The 26,758-nt window shown below is 44.0% G+C and overlaps 2 non-coding genes and 2 pseudogenes across 2 annotated transcripts; all 4 read left to right on the forward strand.

Moving 5' to 3' along the window:
- The first annotated feature begins 16,388 nt into the window (after window positions 1-16,388).
- On the forward strand, window positions 16,389-16,507 carry LOC130378042 (5S ribosomal RNA). The gene has a single exon (XR_008894452.1). It is a non-coding gene; the product is annotated as a 5S ribosomal RNA (ribosomal RNA).
- Window positions 16,508-17,024: 517 nt separating this feature from the next.
- On the forward strand, window positions 17,025-17,144 carry LOC130378041 (5S ribosomal RNA). The gene has a single exon (XR_008894451.1). It is a non-coding gene; the product is annotated as a 5S ribosomal RNA (ribosomal RNA).
- Window positions 17,145-17,671: 527 nt separating this feature from the next.
- On the forward strand, window positions 17,672-17,780 carry LOC130378045 (5S ribosomal RNA; annotated as a pseudogene).
- Window positions 17,781-24,559: 6,779 nt separating this feature from the next.
- Window positions 24,560-24,679, forward strand: LOC130378044 (5S ribosomal RNA; annotated as a pseudogene).
- Window positions 24,680-26,758: the final 2,079 nt, after the last annotated feature.

Genomic DNA, 26,758 nt, shown 5'->3' on the forward strand with positions numbered 1-26,758 from the left:
TCTTATTTTCATTCCATTTTTTAGTTTTTACGAAATGGCTAATGATTTTAGAAACAGATTTAGCCTATTGGGTAGGCCCCACTCACCTTACAGACCCACAGAGACTCATAAAATTGACTCCGGTCGGCACGAGCTCCTCAGCCGATCTAGACCCGAAATTAATCAAACAATATTTTCAACTATTGCAATCCATCCACCACACGGAAATCCTAGAGGAATCGATCAAAACAGGTATCCCACCATTAGGGATGCATAGGAAAGTGACTCAACTGTCAGCATTTATTAAACCGGCGGCACCGGATGATCTGGTCTTAAATCAGATCAAGGAAAATACATTGAAATACATGATTTTAAATTTAAAAACGCTAATACAACATTATACACTTACAATAGCTAAGATCCGTACTCACCTGGGGCCATTTAATAATGAGGCCCTCGACAGAGCCTCCGGTGGGCCCACCAGCGTTATGGCAGACGCCTTACTCCGTCTTCCATCTCCGCACTTCGGCTGCTGTTGTCTGCCCCTGATCCACCACCACCTGCCGCTCCTCTGCTCCTCTCTGACCCTGGGGCCTTTCCCCCGCTTCCTAGTCGACCACAGTCCACCATGCTACCCTTTAAGCATCGAAAACACTCTAATACTTCCCTCCAGACCCTTGGCTATTCCTTCCCTTCTTGCCCTCCCAGCTCTATTCCCCAGTTCAACCCGACGTTTTTCCACATCTACCTCTCAACCACCGCGACCCAGCCGCGTCCCGCTACCACAACGCCCACAACGCTTACCACTCACCAGGCCACGTCCTCCTCCGGTCGTCCCACCGGTGCGGACCCCCTCGGCAGTCGTTGACCCTCCTTGCGTCCTGGAGACGAGCCTTGGCTCGCCCACGCCGGAACCCGGAGCCCACAGTCCCCATCCCCACTTCCTCAGCCCCTAGACCCAACCGTCTCTCCCTCGCAGGTGCCGCGACCCGGAAGCGACTCTGCCCGTCGTCGTCCTCCTCGCCGGCGCTGACCACTCCACCTCCTGTCACCAGGCCACGTCCTCCTCCGGTCGACCCCACCGGTGCGGACCCCCTCGCCAGTCGTTGACCCTTCTTGCGTCCTGGAGACGAGCCTTGGTTCTCCCACACCGGACCCTGAGCCCCCAGTCCCCACCCACACTTCCTCAGCCCCTAGATTCAACGTCTCTCCCTCGCAAGAGCCGCGGCCCGGATACGACTCTGTTCATCGTCCTCCTCGCCGTCGCTGACCACTCCACCTCTTGGTCAGGCGACACCACCCCCCATTACAGTGAAAAAGCAGAAGTCTAACTTACTCACAGTTTCTGTGGAGATTCACCCTGCCCCCCTCATTCCTCCTCTGACCACTCCTACGGTCGTTACTCTGACCCCAGTGGGGAAAGGTCCGAGTCGCCAAACCACGACTTCTCCTTCCCTTTTCTCGTCCCCCAGACTTAGTGGTTCCTTTCCAGCAGCCCTCCATACACCCCCTACAAACCGCAAAGCCACCATGTGGTCCCTGGCTGTTAGAAAAGACATAGTTTTCACGGGCGACTCCAACCTGGCCCGAATCCCGAAAAGGAAGATGGACACTATACAAATTGATAGTTTCCCAGGAGCCACGCTAAGACATTTAACGGCTATCCTTCAGAAGCATACCTCTCCTAGGGCCCGAAACCCAGCTAGTTCTGTTGTCTATCGGTATTAACAATTGCCTGAGACAACAGACCCACATCACAATAATCAAGGACACACGACGTCTAATCAAGACGGCCAGGGAAACATTCCCTCAGGCTCGCATCGTAATCCCGTTAATAACGGTATCCATTAGGCTATCCGCCACCCAATCCTTTGCGTTAAATCTTTCAACGACTTTGTTAGAGATAACATCGAGAGGGTTAGACTCATGTGCGGGCTTTCTCAACACCTTGTCGACGCTAAAATTCAAAACCACAAATGATAATATCCACTGGACTCCTGAGACAGCAAATTCCATGCTTGATGATTGGTTAAACCAATTGGGTTTTAAATCCTTAACATAACCTCTTCCTTCCCCCTCTCCTAACCTTAACCACTCAGCCTATATTTTATTCCTTTCATTTATTTTATTCCTTTTATGTATTTTATTTCATTGATTTTATGGTTGTAAAAGTTTAATAAGTGTTTTAATTGCTTGTGCCCGTGCCCTCCTCTCCTCTAGCCCCATGTAGTTTTGCATGGCGCTTGAGGGAGCGCCCCAACCCAAACCTAACCTTGCCAGAGCCTAGCTGAAAGACGTTTTTAAACTTTTTACTGTTCCATATTATTGTATATTATTTGTTGCCTTTTTACCCAGTCACCTGTTAGGCCCAACCCACTCCTGGCAACCTTCCAGTCAACGACATCTCCTCTTCATCCCGCCCTGGTGGATGACACAAAGCACTCCCATTGGCTGAACAAAAGAACTGATTGCCACCCTCAAGCCCCGCCCTGATGAATGACACGGAACCTACCCATTGGCTGAACAAAAGAACTGATTGACACCCTTCAAGCCCCCGCCCTGATGAATGACACGGAACCTACCCATTGGCTGAACAGAACCATTGATTGACACCCTTCAACCTACTTGTTTTTCTTACCTTCTATAAAAATGTTGTTCTGTCTTCACTTACCTATCCTCTGACGAAGCCTAACCGGGTGAAACGTTAGGAACGCTCTCTCCTTTCCTGTGGATGTAAAGTCAGTTAGTATGAGGAACTGTTGTTTTTAGCTACTTTGGAGTATTTAATTTGGATGCACTTTACTTTTATTCTTTTACTTTATTTGTTTTTATTTACTTTTAAACAAAGTCTTTATTCCTTTACCTGTTCAAAACCTGCATTGGAGCGATTAAACTTTATACCTTTTTCAAAACAACCTGTGGAAATTACCTCATTCCCTCTTTGGTTTTTTAATCTTCTTCAAAATGCTCTTTTGACTGGTGAGTATGGAACTTCTACGTGTTCAGCTTTTTTTCGATTTTTTGGACCCTTGGACTGTAGTATTATCTTTGGGACATTCTGCAAACCCCATCGGGCGGATTGGCAAGCACGGCCCACCTCCCAGCTTTAACCTACTCAACAAAACAGATTGGGGAAACCAAGTTTTTGCTAAGCTAACCATGCCTCCTAGCTAAAAAACTTACATCAGCTGACCGGATATAAATTCTTTGTTTTGTTTACTTTATAGTTTTAAACTGCATCTATTGTTTTAAACTCCATTGTTTGCGAACTATAGTTTTTACCTTATTTCTATTAAGTTGATTTTGCATCTTTCTTTTATCATTTCCTTTTATTCTCTATGTTTTCCTCTTTCTTTTAATAGGCCTGGGCCTTTCTTATTTCATTCCATTTTTAGTTTTTACGAAATGGCTAATGATTTTAGAAACAGATTTAGCCTATTGGGTAGGCCCACTCACCTTACAGACCCACAGAGACTCATAAAATTGACTCCGGTCGGCACGAGCTCCTCAGCCGATCTAGACCCGAAATTAATCAAACAATATTTTCAACTATTGCATCCATCCACCACACGGAAATCCTAGAGGAATCGATCAAAACAGGTATCCCACCATTAGGGATGCATAGAAAGTGACTCAACTGTCAGCATTTATTAAACCGGCGGCACCGGATGATCTGGTCTTAAATCAGATCAAGGAAAATACATTGAAATACATGATTTAAATTTAAAAACGCTAATACAACATTATACACTTACAATAGCTAAGATCCGTACTCACCTGGGGCCATTTAATAATGAGGCCCTCGACAGAGCCCTCCGGTGGGCCCACCAGCGTTATGGCAGACGCCTTACTCCGTCTTCCATCCTCCGCACTTCGGCTGCTGTTGTCTGCCCCTGATCCACCACCACCTGCCGCTCCTCTGCTCCTCTCTGACCCTGGGGCCTTTCCCCCGCTTCCTAGTCGACCACAGTCCACCATGCTACCCTTTAAGCATCGAAACACTCTAATACTTCCCTCCAGACCCTTGGCTATTCCTTCCCTTCTTGCCCTCCCAGCTCTATTCCCCAGTTCAACCCGACGTTTTTCCACATCTACCTCTCAACCACCGCGACCCAGCCGCGTCCCGCTACCACAACGCCCACAACGCTTACCACTCACCAGGCCACGTCCTCCTCCGGTCGTCCCACCGGTGCGGACCCCCTCGGCAGTCGTTGACCCTCCTTGCGTCCTGGAGACGAGCCTTGGCTCGCCCACGCCGGACCCGGAGCCCACAGTCCCCATCCCCACTTCCTCAGCCCCTAGACCCAACCGTCCTCTCCCTCGCAGGTGCCGCGACCCGGAAGCGACTCTGCCCGTCGTCGTCCTCCTCGCCGGCGCTGACCACTCCACCTCCTGTCACCAGGCCACGTCCTCCTCCGGTCGACCCACCGGTGCGGACCCCCTCGCCAGTCGTTGACCCTTCTTGCGTCCTGGAGACGAGCCTTGGTTCTCCCACACCGGACCCTGAGCCCCCAGTCCCCACCCACACTTCCTCAGCCCCTAGATTCAACCGTCTCTCCCTCGCAAGAGCCGCGGCCCGGATACGACTCTGTTCATCGTCCTCCTCGCCGTCGCTGACCACTCCACCTCTTGGTCAGGCGACACCACCCCCCATTACAGTGAAAAAGCAGAAGTCTAACTTACTCACAGTTTCTGTGGAGATTCACCCCTGCCCCCTCATTCCTCCTCTGACCACTCCTACGGTCGTTACTCTGACCCCAGTGGGGAAAGGTCCGAGTCGCCAAACCACGACTTCTCCTTCCCTTTTCTCGTCCCCCAGACTTAGTGGTTCCTTCCAGCAGCCCTCCATACACCCCCCTACAAACCGCAAAGCCACCATGTGGTCCCTGGCTGTTAGAAAAGACATAGTTTTCACGGGCGACTCCAACCTGGCCCGAATCCCGAAAAAGGAAGATGGACACTATACAAATTGATAGTTTCCCAGGAGCCACGCTAAGACATTTAACGGCTATCCTTCAGAAGCATACCTCTCCTAGGCCCGAAACCCAGCTAGTTCTGTGTCTATCGGTATTAACAATTGCCTGAGACAACAGACCCCATCACAATAATCAAGGACACACGACGTCTAATCAAGACGGCCAGGGAAACATTCCCTCAGGCTCGCATCGTAATCCCGTTAATAACGGTATCCATTAGGCTATCCGCCACCCAAATCCTTTGCGTTAAATCTTTCAACGACTTTGTTAGAGATAACATCGAGAGGTTAGACTCATGTGCGGGCTTTCTCAACACCTTGTCGACGCTAAAATTCAAAACCACAAATGATAATATCCACTGGACTCCTGAGACAGCAAATTCCATGCTTGATGATTGGTTAAACCAATTGGGTTTTAAATCCTTAACATAACCTCTTCCTTCCCCCTCTCCTAACCTTACCACTCAGCCTATATTTTATTCCTTTCATTATTTTATTCCTTTTATGTATTTATTTCATTGATTTTATGGTTGTAAAGTTTAATAACGTGTTTTAATTGCTTGTGCCCGTGCCCTCCTCTCCTCTAGCCCCATGTAGTTTTGCATGGCGCTTGAGGGAGCGCCCCAACCCAAACCTAACCCTAACCCTAACCCTAACCCTAACCCTTTTGTCTACATTGATGGTGTAAATAATGTCTTCCCCGACTACCACGGATAGTGGTTTCTCCCACGAATTTCCGCGGGAATCGCTATTACCAGAATGTAATGACCTTGTTACACCATTCCTGAAGAAGACCGCATGAGGTCGAAACGTCGAATCCATTGTAAGAATTTCAATAAACATCTTACAATTATATTACAAGGACTTTTTTTATCATTCTATGAGGTAATAGCTTACTCTCAACAAAGAATCGGTTTTTAACGATTTTTAAATCTTTGCATCGCTTTTACACGATGAGCGAGTGGACCGAGGTTGCGTTATGGAAACGTCGAGGTCACCACGAGGTAGGGCCGCAACATCCCCGAACTGCTGAATTGGCATCAGTCCATATGATAATGATGGATACCAACCTTCACTACCGATAGGCCGACGTCCACCTATACCACCATATAACCACCCGCGTTTTGGAGCCGACGGGCCCGACATGCCACACGAGGCCCTGGCGTCCACCACCACGTGCCGATCCGCCGCCGAGGCCTAGGCGGCCACCTACACCACCCAGATACCAGGTTGGAGGCTACCGTTACCCATTGAGGGAAAAGCCATATCATTTACTACCAAGGGGACCGACGTCTCCGCAGACCAGACGGAGGCAGACGTTTCCCTTCACCACGACGAGACGACCGTCCTAATGTTGGATCATGGGGTCGGTATCGCAGGAGGCCTGAGGACCGGATGGACCGTGCATCCTCTCTCCCTTACCGAAGAGATTACCACAATAACCTAACTCAGCCTGTGCTCCCCCGAGGTTTTCCAGCGTTACGACCCTAGATCCAATACAAGATCCTATGCCGACGTCACTCGTGGTCCGGTCCGAGACCAGGACGGACATGAGATAATAAGATCCCCCGCAGACCCTAAAACCAAGGAATTGATGACCGACCTACACGCCTTTATAAAGGCTGTACATCATCTGCACAATTTTTCATCTACCAGAGAGGGAACAACACCCCGCTCAATCTCTAACATGGTTACTACACTGCGTACCATGATTAAACCTGCGGCCCCTACTCCTACAACACACCTCTTGATAGAGGGAGCAGCCAGAGAGTGGGGTCATACAGTCTGTACTATCCTCAAGCAACATTATGAGGATAGTATTGAAATGAAGCTTAAGAATCTTTCCGGCCGTTTGACTGATGACTGGAAGGAGGCTTTCCAGACCGCGACCCGCTGGACACGCAAGCATCTCACGCGACTCACCGGAGAAACCATCGCTTCAGCGGAGGCTCAGCTTACAGCCTTGGCGGAGGAGGAGCTGGATCCTGCTCCATTCCTGGTAACCCGACCGCCACCCAGTCTACCACGCCCACAATCCGGACCACCACAGACCCCGGCGATGTCAACCGTGGGACTGGGAACACAAATGGCTCCCCCCAAGGAACAGAGGGTTCCTAGGGCGGCCAGGAACACTTCACGGGACCAACCACCGGAGGAAGCTGCCGGACCATCGGACCGTGACGACCAGCAGACGGGGGAGCTACCGGGACCTCCAGCCCCCTCTACGGTTCCTACCGCACGTAACAAAAGGGTTACCCCTTCTCCAACCGCAGGTTCCTCAGATTCGGAAGACCTGTTTGATGATGAACACACCGATGAAGACCTAAAGGGGCCCCTTCATACCTATCGGGTAACACAACATCCACACACATCACGTAAAGCTACGGAGTGGGAATTAAAAGTAGACAAAAAATGGTTGATTATGGGAGATTCTAACCTATCGGTTATCTCTAACCACAACTATCCAGATCTCCAGATTGACAGTTACCCGGGGGCTACCTTTCGCCACGCCCAGACTTTAGTTGAAAAATCTGTTCCTATAGAGGGGGTGACGGTTGAAAAAATCATTATGGTGTTTGGAATCAACTGTAGAACATTCAGAGTAATGGAGACTATATTTAAACAGGTTCAAATGGCTGTTAGAGCAGCCAACAGAATTTTCCCAGATGCGGAGATTTACATACAACAAACAAACTTTAACAAGCTCCTCCCTATTGAGGAACGTGACAATTTGATGACCCTCAATTCTCTCTTAGAAGATAATTTACATACCATTTCTCTTCTCCCGTCGAAATTGTTCTCCACTGGACCCGACAAGATCCATTGGACTCCGTCTACCGGCAAGGCCTTCTTGGACCATTGGATGGCGGTATTAAACCCCATGTCCCCCTAAACTTAAATTATACGGGGGCTGAGCTTTCACCATTCAAACCGGGACAGACGGTTATTAACTTATCCAAAACGTTCATCTTGTCGGATTCACAATACAGTTTACTAAACAAAAGCCTATCGTTCATTCCTACTTGTACATTGGGTCGAGATATTAAAAAGCAATACAAATGCGATCTACAAGGTTACCACAGAAGGATTAAATTGGTAGACTTCTTTAAAAACAACAAAGACATTTCAAAACCGTTTATTAATCCCTCTGACTGGATACCACCTCCCGACACTATCCCTATACACATACAAGAATTAATAAGTCAAGACGAACAGACAGTCAAAGACAATTACAAAAGAACAACTGAGACTTCTAATCTATCACATGGGGAAAGACAAGCATTAAAAGAATTACAAAACAATACATCAATAGTCATAAAACCAGCAGATAAGGGATCATCGGTGGTTATTTTGGGACAGGGAACATATATATTTGAGGTTGAACGCCAACTCAACGATTCTGCTTACTACCGTAAATTAGATAACCCTATCTATTTAGATACTATTAAACCAGTAACCCATATTATAGATTCTCTTCTTAGAAGCAAATATATTAATGACAAACAACACAAATATCTGATTGGAGAGGATGAACCCAAACCTAGACGCTTCTATATACTACCTAAGATACATAAGGATCCTACAACATGGACAATACCTTTTGAAATCCCTCCGGGCAGACCCATTGTATCTGATTGTGGTAGTGAGACCTACTATACTGCTGAATTTCTAGACCATTTTCTAAATCCCCTCTCTACTAAACATCCTTCCTACATAAAGGACACATACCACTTTGTGAAAACAATCAAATCACTAAAGGTACCACCTAAATGTCTACTATTTTCTATGGATGTTAAGAGCTTATACACTAACATCCCTATCGTGGATGGCATCCTTTGTATTAAGAACACCTTGGATAAATTTCCGGACCCAACACGTCCAGATAGACAAATATTACAGCTATTAGACATCAATTTAACTAAAAATGATTTTGTTTTCAACAACCAATTTTACTTACAAATTAAGGGGACAGCAATGGGCAAGAAGTTTGCCCCTGCATATGCTAACATATACATGGCCCAGTGGGAAGAAGAAGTATTTTCCAAATGCCAAATCAAACCGTTGAAATACTTTCGCTATCTTGATGATATATGGGGTATATGGCCAGGATCTCATACAGAATTTTTACAATTCATGTCTATCCTCAACTCCCACAATCCATCGATTCAACTCACCTATGAGATTAACAATACTACAATAGATTTTTTAGATACCACTACATACAAGGGCCAAGATTTCCTCTCAACCTCAATCCTAGATATCAAAGTATTTTTCAAGGGTACAGACACACATGCCCTCCTTTTCAAAGACAGTTTCCATCCGAATCACACATATGAGGGTCTGGTCAAGTCCCAAATATTAAGGTTTAACAGAATCTGTACCAATAAGATTGATTTTAAGGAAGCTACTAGAATACTTTTTCAAGCCCTTCTGAATAGAGGTTATTGTAGAACCTTTCTTAGAAGATGCTACAAGACATATCTGAACAGGAAAGTCATCATGGGGAACCAACCTAAATCTATTCCATTGATAATAACATATACTTCAATAGGAACAACCCTTAGTAAAATGCTCAAATCCAACTTTAATAACCTTCTTTACAAACATAAACCATTTGATCACCATAAGATCATCGTGGCATATAGAAGAAACAAAAATCTAAAAGACTTACTTGTCCGTGCTTTATTTTCACCCTTAAACCAGAGGGTTGAACCTAAGGATCTCAATCTACAATTTACTAAACTCCAATTTATAAAAAATCATACAAATAATCATTGGTTCCAAATAACCCAACAATTTACTCCTATCTCATACAATTGTATTTATCTAATTCACTGTTCCCATTGTCCCATCCTATTTGTAGGAGAGACGGGTATCACATTATCAATACGCATTAGACAACATAGCTTAGATATCAACAACAACAAATACCCAGACTTACCTCTGATTCAGCATTTTAGAGCCTATGGTCTAGATGCTTTTAGAATGTCTGGTCTACAGGGGAACATTACCTGGACCTTGACCAGAGGGGAAGGAAAGAGAGAGGACTTTTGGATCCACAAATTGGGGGCTATAGCTATACGCCCACATATACCCAACCTTAACGATAGACCCTCATAATAATCAACCCAATAAAACCTAACCCATATCATTCACAATCCTAACCTTAACCCAGTGAGTTCATACCTAACCTTAACCCTACATGTTCACAATTTCCCCTGGGCTTACATTAATTAAGATCTTTAATTTCTAATCGTATAACAACGTTTTGGATGTTTTGACTGTTATAAATAAAGCCTATTTGATATGTTCTGTTCTTTTCTATCACATTCTAGTGATTGTTATTACCAACCATTGTTACTATGTACAGTTCCTCTCCGAACCATTCGGGGGCGATATTTCACCACGTTGGACAATTTTTTATCCTGTACGCGGGTAATTTAATGTATTACATCATATATTATTTGATTGTTCTGTTCAAATGAATGTAAATACTTACCATTGTAATATATTATACTGTATTTTATAGGATACTTACCTCATTATACCTTTCATAAGTTATATCTTTTGTCTACATTGATGGTGTAAATAATGTCTTCCCCGACTACCACGGATAGTGGTTTCTCCCACGAATTTCCGCGGGAATCGCTATTACCAGAATGTAATGACCTTGTTACACCATTCCTGAAGAAGACCGCATGAGGTCGAAACGTCGAATCCATTGTAAGAATTTCAATAAACATCTTACAATTATATTACAAGGACTTTTTTTATCATTCTATGAGGTAATAGCTTCTCTCAACAAAGAATCCGGTTTTTAACGATTTTAACTCTTTGCATCGCTTTTACACGCATGAGGCGAGTGGACCGAGGTGCGTTATGGAAACACGGTCGAGGTCCACCACGAGGTAGGCCGCCAACATCCCCCGAACTGAGAATTGGCATCATCCATATGATAATGATGGACTACCAACCTTCACTACCGACGAGGCCGACGTCCACCTATACCACCAATATAACCACCCCGCGTTTTGGAGCCAGATCGGGCCGACATGCCACCGAGGCCCTGGCGTCCACCACCACGTGCCCGATCCGCCGCCGAGGCCTAGGCGGCCACCTACACCACCCAGATACCAGGTTGGAGGTACCGTACCCATTTGAGGAAAGCCATCTCATTTACTCCCAAGGGACCGACGTCTCGCAGACCAGACGGAGGCAGACGTTTCCTTCACCACGACGAGACGACCGGCATAATGTTGGATCATGGGGTCGGTATCGGCAGGAGGCCTGAGGAACGGATGGACGTGCATCCTCTCTCCCTTACCGAAGAGATTACCACAACTAACCTAACTCAGCCTGTGCCTCCCCGAGGGTTTTCCAGCGTTACGACCCTAGATCCAATACAAGATCTATGCCGACGTCACTCGTGGTCAGGTCCGAGACCAGACGGACACTGAGATAATAAGATCCCCCGAAGACCCTTAAAACCAAGGAATTGATGACCGACCTACACGCCTTTATTAAAGGCTGTACATCATCTGCACAATTTTTCATCTACCAGAGAGGGAACAACCACCCCGCTCAAATCTCTAACATGGTTACTACACTGCGTACCATGATTTAAACCTGCGGCCCCTACTCCTACAACACACTCTCTTGTAGAGGGAGCAGCCAGAGAGTGGGGCCATACAGTCTGTACTATCCTTAAGCAACATTATGAGGACAGTATTGAAATGAAGCTTAAGAATCTTTCCGGCCGTTTGACTGATGACTGGAAGGAGGCTTTCCAGACCGCGACCCGCTGGACACGCAAGCATCTCACGCGACTCACCGGAGAAACCATCGCTTCAGCGGAGGCTCAGCTTACAGCCTTGGCGGAGGAGAGCTGGATCCTGCTCCATTCATGGTAACCCGACGCCACCCAGTCTACCACGCCCACAATCCGGACCACCACAGACCCCGGCGATGTCAACCGTGGGACTGGGAACACAAATGGCTCCCCCCAAGGAACAGAGGGTTCCTAGGGCGGCCAGGAACACTTCACGGGACCAACCACCGGAGGGAAGCTGCCGGACCATCGGACCGTGACGACCAGCAGACGGGGGAGCTACCCGGGACCTCCAGCCCCCTCTACGGTTTCCTACCGCACGTAACAAAAGGGTTACCCCTTCTCCAACCGCAGGTTCCTCAGATTCGGAAGACCTGTTTGATGATGAACACACCGATGAAGACCTAAAGGGGCCCCTTCATACCTATCGGGTAACACAACATCCACACACATCACGTAAAGCTACGGAGTGGGAATTAAAAGTAGACAAAAAATGGTTGATTATGGGAGATTCTAACCTATCGGTTATCTCTAACCACAACTATCCAGATCTCCAGATTGACAGTTACCCGGGGGCTACCTTTCGCCACGCCCAGACTTTAGTTGAAAAATCTGTTCCTATAGAGGGGGTGACGGTTGAAAAAATCATTATGGTGTTTGGAATCAACTGTAGAACATTCAGAGTAATGGAGACTATATTTAAACAGGTTCAAATGGCTGTTAGAGCAGCCAACAGAATTTTCCCAGATGCGGAGATTTACATACAACAAACAAACTTTAACAAGCTCCTCCCTATTGAGGAACGTGACAATTTGATGACCCTCAATTCTCTCTTAGAAGATAATTTACATACCATTTCTCTTCTCCCGTCGAAATTGTTCTCCACTGGACCCGACAAGATCCATTGGACTCCGTCTACCGGCAAGGCCTTCTTGGACCATTGGATGGCGGTATTAAACCCCATGTCCCCCTAAACTTAAATTATACGGGGGCTGAGCTTTCACCATTCAAACCGGGACAGACGGTTATTAACTTATCCAAAACGTTCATCTTGTCGGATTCACAATACAGTTTACTAAACAAAAGCCTATCGTTCATTCCTACTTGTACATTGGGTCGAGATATTAAAAAGCAATACAAATGCGATCTACAAGGTTACCACAGAAGGATTAAATTGGAGACTTCTTTAAAACAACAAAGACATTTCAAAACCGTTTATTAATCCCTCTGACTGGATACCACCCTCCCGACACTATCCCTATACACATACAAGAATTAATAAGTCAAGACGAACCAGACAGTCAAAGACAATTACAAAAGAACAACTGAGACTTCTAATCTATCACATGGGGAAAGACAAGCATTAAAAGAATTACAAAACAATACATCAATAGTCATAAAACCAGCAGATAAGGGATCATCGGTGGTTATTTTGGACAGGGAACAATATATATTTGAGGTTGAACGCCAACTCAACGATTCTGCTTACTACCGTAAATTAGATAACCCTATCTATTTAGATACTATTAAACCAGTAACCCATATTATAGATTCTCTTCTTTAGAAGCAAATATATTAATGACCAACAACACAAATATCTGATTGGAGAGGATGAACCCAAACCTAGACGCTTCTATATACTACCTAAGATACATAAGGATCCTACAACATGGACAATACCTTTTGAAATCCCTCCGGGCAGACCCATTGTATCTGATTGTGGTAGTGAGACCTACTATACTGCTGAATTTCTAGACCATTTTCTAAATCCCCTCTCTACTAAACATCCTTCCTACATAAAGGACACATACCACTTTGTGAAAACAATCAAATCACTAAAGGTACCACCTAAATGTCTACTATTTTCTATGGATGTTAAGAGCTATACACTAACATCCCTATCGTGGATGCATCCTTTGTATTAAGAACACCTTGGATACATTTCGGACCCCAAACACGTCCAGATAGACAAATATTACAGCTATTAGACATCAATTTAACTAAAAATGATTTTGTTTTCAACAACCAATTTTACTTACAAATTAAGGGGACAGCAATGGGCAAGAAGTTCGCCCCTGCATATGCTAACATATACATGGCCCAGTGGGAAGAAGAAGTATTTTCCAAATGCCAAAATCAAACCGTTGAAATACTTTCGCTATCTTGATGATATATGGGGTATATGGCCAGGATCTCATACAGAATTTTTACAATTCATGTCTATCCTCAACTCCCACAATCCATCGATTCAACTCACCTATGAGATTAACAATACTACAATAGATTTTTTAGATACCACTACATACAAGGGCCAAGATTTCCTCTCAACCTCAATCCTAGATATCAAAGTATTTTTCAAGGGTACAGACACACATGCCCTCCTTTTCAAAGACAGTTTCCATCCGAATCACACATATGAGGGTCTGGTCAAGTCCCAAATATTAAGGTTTAACAGAATCTGTACCAATAAGATTGATTTTAAGGAAGCTACTAGAATACTTTTTCAAGCCCTTCTGAATAGAGGTTATTGTAGAACCTTTCTTAGAAGATGCTACAAGACATATCGAAAGGAAAGTCATCATGGGGAACCAACCTAAATCTATTCCATGATAATAACATATACTTCAATAGGAACAACCCTTAGTAAAATGCTCAAATCCAAACTTTAATAACCTTCTTTACAAACATAACCATTTGATCACCATAGATCATCGTGGCATATAGAAGAAACAAAAATCTAAAGACTTACTGTCCGTGCTTTATTTTCACCTTAAACCAGAGGGTTGAACCTAAGGATCTCAATCTACAATTTACTAAACTCCATTTATAAAAATCATACAAATAATCATGGGTCCAAATAACCAACAATTTACTCCTATCTCATACAATTGTATTTATCTAATTCACTGTTCCCATTGTCCCATCCTATTTGTAGGAGAGACGGGTATCACATTATCAATACGACCTTAGACACATAGCTTAGCTATCAACAACAACAAATACCCAGACTTACCTCTGATTCAGCATTTTAGAGCCTATGGTCTAGATGCTTTTAGAATGTCTGGTCTACAGGGGAACATTACCTGGACCCTTGACCAGAGGAGAAAGAGAGAGGACTTTTGGATCCACAAATTGGGGGCTATAGCTATACGCCCACATATACCAACCTTAACGATAGACCCTCATAATAATCAACCCAATAAAACCTAACCCATATCATTCACAATCCTAACCTTAACCCAGTGAGTTCATACCTAACCTTAACCCTACATGTTCACAATTTCCCCTGGGCTTACATTAATTAAGATCTTTAATTTCTAATCGTATAACAACGTTTTGGATGTTTTGACTGTTATAAATAAAGCCTATTTGATATGTTCTGTTCTTTTCTATCACATTCTAGTGATTGTTATTACCAACCATTGTTACTATGTACAGTTCCTCTCCGAACCATTCGGTGGGCGATATTTCACCCACGTTGGACAATTTTTATCCTGTACGCGGGTAATTAATGTATTACATCATATATTATTTGATTGTTCTGTTCAAATGAATGTAAATACTTACCATTGTAATATATTATACTGTATTTTATAGGATACTTACCTCATTATACCTTTCATAAGTTATCTTTGTCTACATTGATGGTTGTAAATAATGTCTTCCCCCGAACTACCACGGATAGTGGTTTCTCCCACGAATTTCCGCGGGAATCGCTATTACCAGAATGTAATGACCTTGTTACACCATTCCTGAAGAAGACCGCATGAGGTCGAAACGTCGAATCCATTGTAAGAATTTCAATAAACATCTTACAATTATATTACAAGGACTTTTTTTATCATTCTATGAGGTAATAGCTTACTCTCAACAAAGAATCGGTTTTTAACGATTTTTAAATCTTTTGCATCGCTTTTACACGATGAGCGAGTGGACCGAGGTGCGTTATGGAAAACGTCGAGGTCCACCACGAGGTAGGCCGCAACATCCCCGAACTGAGAATTGGCATCATCCATATGATAATGATGGATACCAACCTTCACTACCGAGAGGCCGACGTCCACCTATACCACCATATAACCACCCGCGTTTTGGAGCCAGACGGGCCGACATGCCACCGAGGCCCTGGCGTCCACCACCACGTGCCGATCCGCCGCCGAGGCCTAGGCGGCCACCTACACCACCCAGATACCAGGTTGGAGGCTACCGTTACCCATTGAGGGAAAAGCCATATCATTTACTACCAAGGGGACCGACGTCTCCGCAGACCAGGACGGAGGCAGACGTTTCCCTTCACCACGACGAGACGACCGTCCTAATGTTGGATCATGGGGTCGGTATCGCAGGAGGCCTGAGGACCGGATGGACCGTGCATCCTCTCTCCCTTACCGAAGAGATTACCACAATAACCTAACCCTAACCCTAACCCTAACCCTAACCCTAACCCTAACCCTAACCCTAACCCTAACCCTAACCCTAACCCTAATTACTGCCGTTTATATCTAACTAATGATTGTTTTTGTAAAAGTGTGACGTCGAGCCTCGGCAGCTTTCTCACTCCTTATGTGCTACTGTATAAAACCTGGTTTTGCGCCTGCACTAATTGCTTACGGCCATACCACCCTGAACCAGCCCGATCTCGTCTGGTCTCGGAAGCTAAGCAGGGTCGGGCCTGGTTAGTACTTGGATGGGAGACCGCCTGGGAATACCAGGTGCTGTAAGCTTTTTCTTTTTCAACTCGAGCTCATTGACTCCGTGGCGTACCGTGACCTGATGTTTACTGCCAACCGCTTTGGAGGATTTAAGCAACATACAAAAACTGACAACGTCTCCCAAAACTATTTTTGTGAAACATGAGGACAGTATAGTGATACTGCCAGCAGGGAGCACCAGAGAGCTGAACCGACAGTTGTACATTTCTTAAACTTTCACCAACACAAACACGCACGCTCACTTCAGATCATGGGAGGACGTCAAAAACTCACACCCATTCTCTGACACTTAACCGTTAACCTTGGTTCAAACATTTAACATCACACGCACACGCAGTGTATTTCAGATAATTAATGAATTCAGATGTCACAATGATCGTTTACATGGATAAGGAGTCCTACTGAATCAATTACTGCCGTTTATATCTAACTAATGATTGTTTTTGTAAAAGTGTAACGTCGAGCCTCAGCAGCTTTCTCACTCCTTATGTGCTACTGTATAAAACCTGGTTTTGCGCCTGCACTAATTGCTTACGGGCCATACCACCCTGAACACGCCCGATCTCGTCTGATCTCGGAAGCTAAGCAGGGTCGGGCCTGGTTAGTACTTGGATGGGAGACCGCCTGGGAATACCAGGTGCTGTAAGCTTTTTCTTTTTCAACTCGAGCTCATTGCCTCCGTGGCCTACCGTGGCGTACCGTGACCTGATGTTTGCTGCCAACCGCTTTGGAGGATTTAAGCAACATACAAAAACTGACAACGTCTCTCAAAACTATTTTTGTGAAACATGAGGACAGTATAGTGATACTGCCAGCAGGGAGCACCAGAGAGCTGAACCGACAGTTGTACATTTCTTAAACTTTCACCAACACAAACACGCACGCTCACTTCAGATCATGGGAGGACGTCAAAAAATCACCACCCATTCTCTGACACTTTAACCGTTAACCTTGGTTCAAACATTTAACATCACACGCTCACGCAGTGTATTTCAGATAATTAATGAATTCAGATGTCACAATGATCGTTTACATGGATAAGGAGTCCTACTGAATCAATTACTGCCGTTATATCTAACTAATGATTGTTTTTGTAAAGTGTAATGTCGAGCCTCAGCAGCTTTCTCACTCCTTATGTGCTACTGTATAAAACCTGGTTTTGCGCCTGCACTAATTTCTTACGGCCATACCACCCTGACACGCCCGGATCTCGGAAGCTAAGCAGGGTCGGGCCTGGTTAGTACTTGGATGGGAGGACCGCCTGGGATACCAGGTGCTGTAAGCTTTTCTTTTTCAACTCGAGCCCATAGCCTCCGTGGCCTACCGTGGCGTACCGTGACCTGATGTTTACTGCCAACCGCTTTGGAGGATTTAAGCAACATACAAAAACTGACAACGTCTCTCAAAACTATTTTTGTGAAACATGAGGACGTATAGTGATACTGCCAGCAGGGAGCACCAGAGAGCTGAAACGACAGTTGTATATTTCTTAAACTTTCACCAACACAAACACGCACGCTCACTTCAGATCATGGGAGGACGTCAAAAAATCACCACCCCTTCTCTGACACTTTAACCGTTAACCTTGGTTCAAACATTTAACATCACACCGCACACGCAGTGTATTTCCAGATAATTAATGAATTCAGATGTCACATGATCGTTTACATGGATAAGGAGTCCTACTGAATCAATTACTGCCGTTTATGTCTAACTAATGATTGTTTTTGTAAAAGTGTAACGTCAAGCCTCAGCAGCTTTCTCACTCCTTATGTGCTACTGTATAAAACCTGGTTTTGCGCCTGCACTAATTGCTTTCGGCCATACCACCCTGAAACACGCCCGATCTCGTCTGATCCCGTTTCAGGTGTGCAACCAGGAAGTGAGCAGTGAGCAGAGAGAGCAGTGGAGAGAGCAGGTGGACTTTGTGTTTGTGCGAGATTTAATGTGAGGGAGTGTGTTTTACTTTTTGTTTTAGTTTTTTTTTATTCCCCCAGCAGCTTGCTGTTCGGGGGGAACGTTTTTTGTTTTTGTTTGTGTGTGTGTGTTTGAATGAGTGACGTAATGGAGAGGAGAGAGCGAGTAGAGAGGAGTAGGACGGATCTCATGGCAACTGACAGCGGACCGGCAAGCACAACGACACAGAATATGGACAACGGCATGGAGCAGACATCGCCCAAGAACACGACCATGGAAAGACCCCGACCACGGCAGGATCATGGACAACGGCAAGACGCAGCAACCGACAAAGAACGCCGACATTGGAAAGGAAACGACTATGAGAAGGTCACGGACAACAGTAAAAGTACCTCGGAACTTCTTCAAAGCAAGATAAGAAATTTGAGAAGGAGCTTACCTTGGCGGTAGAGATCGTGGGAGATGAGATGGTGACTATGATGGAGCTTCTAAGTGAGGTTAAAAAAACTGTGCGGGGTGGTGAATGGATGCCGTTTTAAAATGCCCAAAAAGTACGAAATAACAATGGACAATGTTGAAGGGAAAGGATATACTGTTAGATGGGATTAGAATAAAGAAGAGCACGGTAGTGGCAAAGAAATTAGAAATGACGAATTAGTTGTATCTTTTTTAAACTTGCCGACGTACATTGTGGATGGTGTCATTCTTTGCCAAACTTGCAGAATGGGGAGTTAAGGCAATCTGCCAATTAAAAGAAGAATGTGGCCAGGAACGGACATAGCCGATGGAACCAGGTTCTTGAAGGTCCGGTTCACTGAACAGTGAAATCGCTACCTTACACAACGAAGTTCGAAAACACTAGAGTGGGTGAGAGTACTTCCGCGTGATCCATGACAGGCAGATGAAAGTATGCAGATTATGTATTAAAACCGGGTCACATCTCCGAGAATGCCCAGAATTCAGATGTCACCGGTGTAAAAAAACAGGGGACACTATGCAAGGGAGTGTGTTCCAGAAGCAGCGGAGAGAGAGGATGTCAGCGTCGCGCGAGGAGGTCAACGTGCGGAGTGAGGTCAACAGCCTGACGGCGAGGAGGAGGAGCCGGAGGACAGCGACGAGGACGACATGCAGACGGAGGGAGACCTAGGGGGCGTCCCAGAGAGCAGGGCGGAGACCATGGTGCAGAAACAAAGACGCATCCCCTGAGTGGACGTCGCAGCAGGAGACGGTTGGGAGCTGTGGGCAGGAGGAGAGCCGGTCCGGAGAGGAATCGAGTGGAGAGAAGGCTCCTCGCGAGACGACCAGCAGGACGGAACCGCAGCGTTGGGGTAAAGGAGCATGGAGATGGAAACCGAGACGAGAGGGAAACTGCGATGGACTTCCTGATATCGAGGATATTCAGAGGCAGAGAGTGTAAAGCAGACCGCAGAAGGAACGAAAGGCGGAGGAGACCACAAAGAAAGAAAAGATGCGCTCCAAGCTGAGGAGAAAAGGAGGAAGAGGGAGGAAAGAAGGACAAAATGAAGGTTGGGAATGAAACCGTAATTATGTGTTTAATGTTAAGCTGATTTCATTCAACACAAATGGGCTAAGGATCAAAGCAAATTTGGAAAACTATTAATTAAATGTAAAAATAATGACATGTTATGTCTGCAAGAAACGAACTGGACAGACCATATCATGAAAGATATAAAAACGAAATGGACAGACATTATGTATGCAAACCATGGTACGGATAAATCATGTTGGGTAGCAATCCTGATAAAAAATAATACTGTAGAAAACCTCAAAGAAATCTACAAAGATAAAAAAGGAAGAGTCATAATCATAGAATTTTAAATACACAAAAGATAGAGTACAGAATAATGATATATATGCACCAAATATAGAGCAGACAGGAAGGCTTTTTTTTTGGATTTAGGAAAATGGTGTGTGGGGAAACTGTAATATAGTGGGAGATTTAATTTAAAAGTACAAGGTTGGATATGGCAAGAGGGAAGGAATTTAAAAAGGATGCTTCAGAGAAGGTTTTTCTGAAAACAATGGAGGAAAAACAATAATTGAGGTATGGAGAAACGAAAACCCAAACAGGAGAGAGTACTCAAGAGAGGCAAATGGTAATGGGGGAATTAAAACAAAGCCGAATAGACTTGTGTATAGCACATCAGACAATGGTTAAATTTATAAAAAATATGATGTATAAATTCACATCATTCAGTGACCATGCAATCCTGTCAATAGAGGTTGGTACTGGGATAGAGAGAAGGGGAGAGGATGTGTGCCTAAACAGTAACTCTCCTAGAGGAAGAGGGATATAGAAATAAAATATGGCCTTCATAGAGAATGGAAGAAAAGAAACATGGACATGTGTAGAACAAGGGATATGGTGGGAAAGACTGAAGCAAAAGATAAGGACATAATGATTAGATATGCACAAGGTCCGGGCTTTTATAGAAGAGAGAAATAAAATGTTTGAAGGATGAGCTGGCAGAAGAGGCAGAAAGAATTGATAAGGATCCAAAACATAGCATAGAAAAATACATAAAGGTGAAAATCCAACTGGACGTTTAATGAAATCAGAATAAATGTATGGGGGCAATAACCAAGGAGTAGGGAGAAATAGGCGATGAAGGGGGAGAGATGCACGGAAGGCTATTTTTGGGATTAGAAAAAAGGAAAAGCCAGGAAAGGGTAGTATTGAAGAGTTAGAAAATGAAAATGGAGAGATAATAAATGAGTTTGTAGACATTATTTGGAAATGTTGGGACATTTATAAAAAATCTATACAAAAAAGGAAAAATGCAAAGAAGGAAGATATAAATACAGTATTATGTAATATTATAAAAACGATAACAAATGATTGAGAAAAGTATGTGTGATGACAACATCAAAAGACATAGAAAGAAAGGAAAGCATAATGTCATTAAATACCAATAAAAGTTCGGGAACAGATGGCCTTAGAAAGTGAAGTTTATAAAACATTTATAGACGATCCGTGCGAACCAATTTTAAACATACTTTATGCAGAGATGGAGAAGGAGCAGGAGATACCAGAGTCGCTGCAACAGGACTAATAACGATCATATATAAAAATAAGGGAAGCAAAAGAAAACTGGAAAACTATAGACCGCTAACTGTACTAAACACGGATTACAAGATCTTAACAAAGGTATTAGCAAACGAATAAAAACAGCAGCACCAACAATCATAGCACCAACCAGGCGTATGGGATACCAGGGAGGGACATATCGGACATTATTTGCACAATAAGGGACACAATCGAATGCATGGGGAAGGATGGTGGAATTATTTTAAGTATGGACCTTAATAAAGCCCTTCGATAGGTTGAGCCATAGTTTTTTATTTTGCACATTAGAAAAATTTTGGTTTTGGGCAGAATAATCAACTGGATTAAATTAATTGTACAAAAATTGCAAGGAGTAGGATAAAAATAAATGGAGCTTATAACAGATCCTTTTCCATTGGAAAGATCTGTGAGGCAAGGGGGCCCGCTATCGGCAGTACTTTACAGCTTAACTGCAGAAAGTCTCGCGGAATGATAAAAGGATAAGGAAATAGAGGGGATAAAATTGCCAAATGGGGGTGAAAGCAAAATACAGCAATATGCTGATGACACCACATGTATGGTAAAAATATGAATAGCGTGAAAAGGATAAATGGGAAAAATGGAAATATATGGGAGAGCAGCAGGGGCTAAAGTAAATATAGACAAAACTGAAATAATGTACGTCGGAAATATAAACCAAAATGATTGTAACATACCTTTTAGAGTTTCAAATGATTATATGAAAATATTGGGGATAATATGGAGTGAAAGAAAAGGAGGCGAGAGATGAGACATGGAAGGGGTAATAAATAAAGTGAACACACATTAAATGCGTGGAAGCCGAGGAGATGAAATTAAAGGGGAAGGTTTTAGTGGTAAATGCATTAATACTATCCCAGATTGTCTATGCCTTGACTGTGATAGACATGCCAGAGTGGGTGCACAAAGAGCTAAACGGCACAATTACAAATTACATTTGGGATGGGAAACTGGCAAGGAATAGCACAAAAGACACTGATAGGGAAATATGAAGAAGGAGGATTGAAATTGGTGGACTTGAATATTAAGAAAAAGCAATACGAATAAAAACTGTTTAAAAGTATCTGTATGATAGGGTTGAATTATGGATGGAAAAATGTTTTTAAGGAATATTTATATAAAAATGGAAGATGTGAAGGAAACGGTCTAATAATGATAATGAAAAACTCCATGTATGAGAAAGTGCCTAGATATTATAAAGAGGTGTTTGATGCATGGGGGAAATACAGAATAAACATTAAATATGAATGCACAAAATACAGTCAGGTAATAAATCAACCATATGGTGTAACCCATTGATAAAAATGAACAATAACATGCTATGGGATAAAAAAATATTTTATTCTGGACTAACACAAATAAACATTGCCTATATGAATTCATACCTGGGTTTCTAAGGATACCCAGGCTATAATAGACACAGTTAAGGAGTATGATGAAGAAATGAACGAAACCACTACTGTAAATATTACGATAAAATAAAAGAAAGCATACCAATAGATTGGGTGAGGCAAATAGAAAATAACGTGGGTTATAGAAAGGAAAATAACGTTCCCCGAGTTATATAAGAAATAATGGGGAAAAAGGCCACTAAGGATTCAAAGGTAAAGGACTACTACAAAGCGCTGATCCAAAAGGAATTTAAGGAACCTGCATCGGAAAAAGGTTTGGGAAAAGGTGTTCCCAGTATGGAAGGAAATCAAATATGGAAGCAGTGGAATGTAAGCAAAAATGTATAGAATGTCAGGATCATGATTTTAAATTACGGCACAACAGACTGTACACAATGTGGTGATACACCAAATAAATAAGGATGTAAGAAGGTGAGTGCGATATATGCAAAACTGATCCGGAGACATTAATGCTTTGTTAGTGAGTGTGACAATTGAAGATCTTTTCATGAAGCTAAAGGAATTCTTGCAGGAGAACTGGGGGAAGCAGTATTTTGAGGGAAAGGACTGGAAAAAAACATTTCTGTTTGGAGTATGGGAAAAGAAGGAGAAAGTAAACATAAATATGATAAACTATGTACTAAGTCATGCTAGATATGCTGTATGGCTAAGAAGGAATCTAGCGGCATTTGAACAAAAAATAATATCTGTCTGGGCCTACTTTGTATCAGGGTTGAAAAAAGAATAAGTTTAATTTTAAGTATGAAAAGGAAGAATTTCAACATTTTGTTAATGGATGCAGTTTCATTTCTGTCAATGACAAAGGGAAACTGATGTATAAGATTGAATAATGCATGGCAGGAGGACCTATTTGTTGAAATGCCTGATGTTATTGTTTACTTTTATTTTATTTATTTTGTGATTTTACATTTGAATTCAAGTATATGTTTTTTCCCCTCTGTGTAGATTACGCTTGTATATAAATCTGATTTATTTTTATATAAAAAAAAAAAAAAAAAAAAAAAAAAAAAAAAAACACGCAACTCTCGTCTGATCTCGGAAGCTAAGCAGGGTCGGGCCTGTTAGTACTTGATGGGAGACCGCCTGGGAATACCAGGTGCTGTAAGTTTTTTCTTTTTCAACTCGAGCTCATTGACTCTGTGGCCTATACCGTGGCGTACCGTGACTGAGTTTACTGCCAACCGCTTTGGAGGATTTAAGCACATACAAAAACTGACAACGTCTCTCAAACTGATTTTTGTGAAACATGATGACAGTATAGTGATACGCCAGCAGGGAGCACCAGAGAGCTGAACCGACAGTTGTACTTTCTTAAACTTTCACCAACACAAACACGCACAGCTCACGTTCATATCATGGGAGGACGTCAAAAATCACCACCCTTCTCTGACACTTAAACGGTAACCTTGTTCAAACATTTAACATCACACGCACACGGAAGTGTATTCAGATAATTAATGAATTCAGATGTCACAAGATCGTTTACATGGATAAGGAGTTCTACTGAATCAATTAATTGCCGTTTATATCTAACTAATGATTGTTTTGTAAGAGTGTAACGTCGAGCCTCAGCAGCTTTCTCACTCCTTATGTGCTACTTATAAAACCTGGTTTGCGCCTGCACTAATGGCTTACGGCCCTACCACCACTGAACACGCCCGTCCTCGTCTGATCTCGGAAGCTAAGCAGGGTCGGGCCTGGTTAGTACCTGGATGGGAGACCGCCTGGGAATACCAGGTGCTGTAAGCAGTTTTCTTTTCAACTCGGCTCATTGCCTCCGTGGCCTACCTCCGTGGCGTACCGTGACAGATGTTTACTGCCAACCGCTTTGGAGGATTTAAGTAAGCAACATACAAAAACTGACAACGTCTCCAAAACTATTTTTGTGAAACATGAGGGACAGTATAGTGATACTGCCAGCAGGAGCACCAGAGAGTGAAACGACAGTTGTACATTCTAAACTTTCACCAACACCAAACACGCACGCTCACTTCAGATCATGGGAGGACGTCAAAAATCACCACCCATCTCGACACTTTAACCAGTAACCTGGGTTCAAACATTTAACATCACACGCACGACGCAGTGTATTTCAGATAATTAATGAATTCAGCTATGTCACAATGATCGTTTACATGGATAAGGAGTCCTACTGAATCAATTAGTGCCGTTTATATCTAACTAATGATTTGTTTTTGTAGAGTGTAACGTCGAGCCTCAGCAGCTTTCTCACTCCTTATGTGCTACTGTATAAAACCTGGTTGTGCGCCTGCACTAACGGCTTCTACGGCCATACCACCACTGACACGCCCGATCTCGTCTGATCCGTTCAGGTGTGAAACAGGAAGAGCAGTGAGCCAGAGAGAGCAGGTGGAGAGAGCAGGTGGACTTTTTTGTTTGTGCTAGATTTAATGTGAGTGGTGTGGTTTTACTTTTGTTTTAGTTTTTTTTTTATTCCCCCAGCAGCTTGCTGTTCGGGGGAACGGTCTTTTTTGTTTTTGTTTGTGTTTGTGTGTTTGAATGAGTGACGTAATGGAGAGAAGGAGAGCGAGTAGAGAGGAGTAGGACGGATCTCATGGCAACTGACAGCGGACCGGCAAGCACAACGACACAGAATATGGAAACGGCATGTTGAGCAGACACGCCCAAGAACACCGACCATGGAAAGACCCCGACCACGAGAGGATCATGCCAACGGCAAGACGCAGCAACCGACAAAGAACGCCGACATTGGAAAGGAAAGACTATATGGAAGGATCACGGACAACAGTAAAGTCCTCGGAACTTCTTCAAAGCACAGATAAGAAATTGAGAGAGCTTACCTGGCGGTAGAGATCGTTGGAGATGAGATGGGACTATGATGGAGTCTAAGTGAGGTTAAAAAAACGTGCGGGGGTGGTGAATGGATGCCGTTTTAAAATGCCCAAAAAGTACGAAATCACAATGGACAATGTTGAAGGGAAGGATATACGTAGAGGGAGAATTAGATAAGAAGGAGCACGGTAGTGGCAAAAGAATGAAGAAATGACGAATAGTTGTATCTTTTTTAAACTTGGCCGACGTACATTGTGATGGTGTCATTCTTGCCAAACTTGCAGAATGGGGAGTTAAGGCAATCCGCCAATTAAAGAAGAATGTGGCCAGGAACTGACATAGGATGGAACCAGGTTCTGAAGGTCCGGTTCATGAAACAGTGGAAATCGCTACTTACACAACGAAGTTCGAAAACTAGAGGGGGGAGGAGTACTTCCGCGTGATCCATGACAGGCAGATGAAAGTATGCAGATTATGTATAAAAACCGGGTCACATCTTCCGAGAATGCCCAGAATTCAGATGTCACAGGTGTAAAAAAAGGGACCACTATGCAAGTGGAGTGTGTTCCAGAACAGAGCGGAGAGAGGGATGTCAGCGTCGCGGAGGAGGTCAACGTCGCGGAGAGGTCAACAGCACTGACGCGAGGAGGGAGGAAGCCGGAGGACGCGAGAGGACACATGCACGGAGGGAGACCTAGGGGGCGTCCAGAGAGCGGGCGGGACCTGGTGCAGAACCAAAGACGGCATCCCTGAGTGACGTCGCAGCAGGAGACGTGTTGGGAGCTGTGGGGCAGGAGGAGAGCCGGTCGGAGAGGAATCGAGTGGAGAGAAGGCTCCTCGCGAGACGGACTCAGCAGACGGAACCGGCAGCGTTGGGGTAAAGGAGCATGGAGATGGAAACCGGACGAGAGGGAAAACTGCGATGGACTTCCGATTATCGAGGATATTTCAGAGGCAGAGGTGTAAGCAGACCGCAGAAGGAACGAAAGGCGGAGGACCACAAAGAAAAGAAAA

This window comes from Gadus chalcogrammus, unplaced genomic scaffold (assembly GCF_026213295.1).
Source record: "Gadus chalcogrammus isolate NIFS_2021 unplaced genomic scaffold, NIFS_Gcha_1.0 GACHA060, whole genome shotgun sequence".
Lineage (NCBI taxonomy): Eukaryota > Metazoa > Chordata > Actinopteri > Gadiformes > Gadidae > Gadus > Gadus chalcogrammus.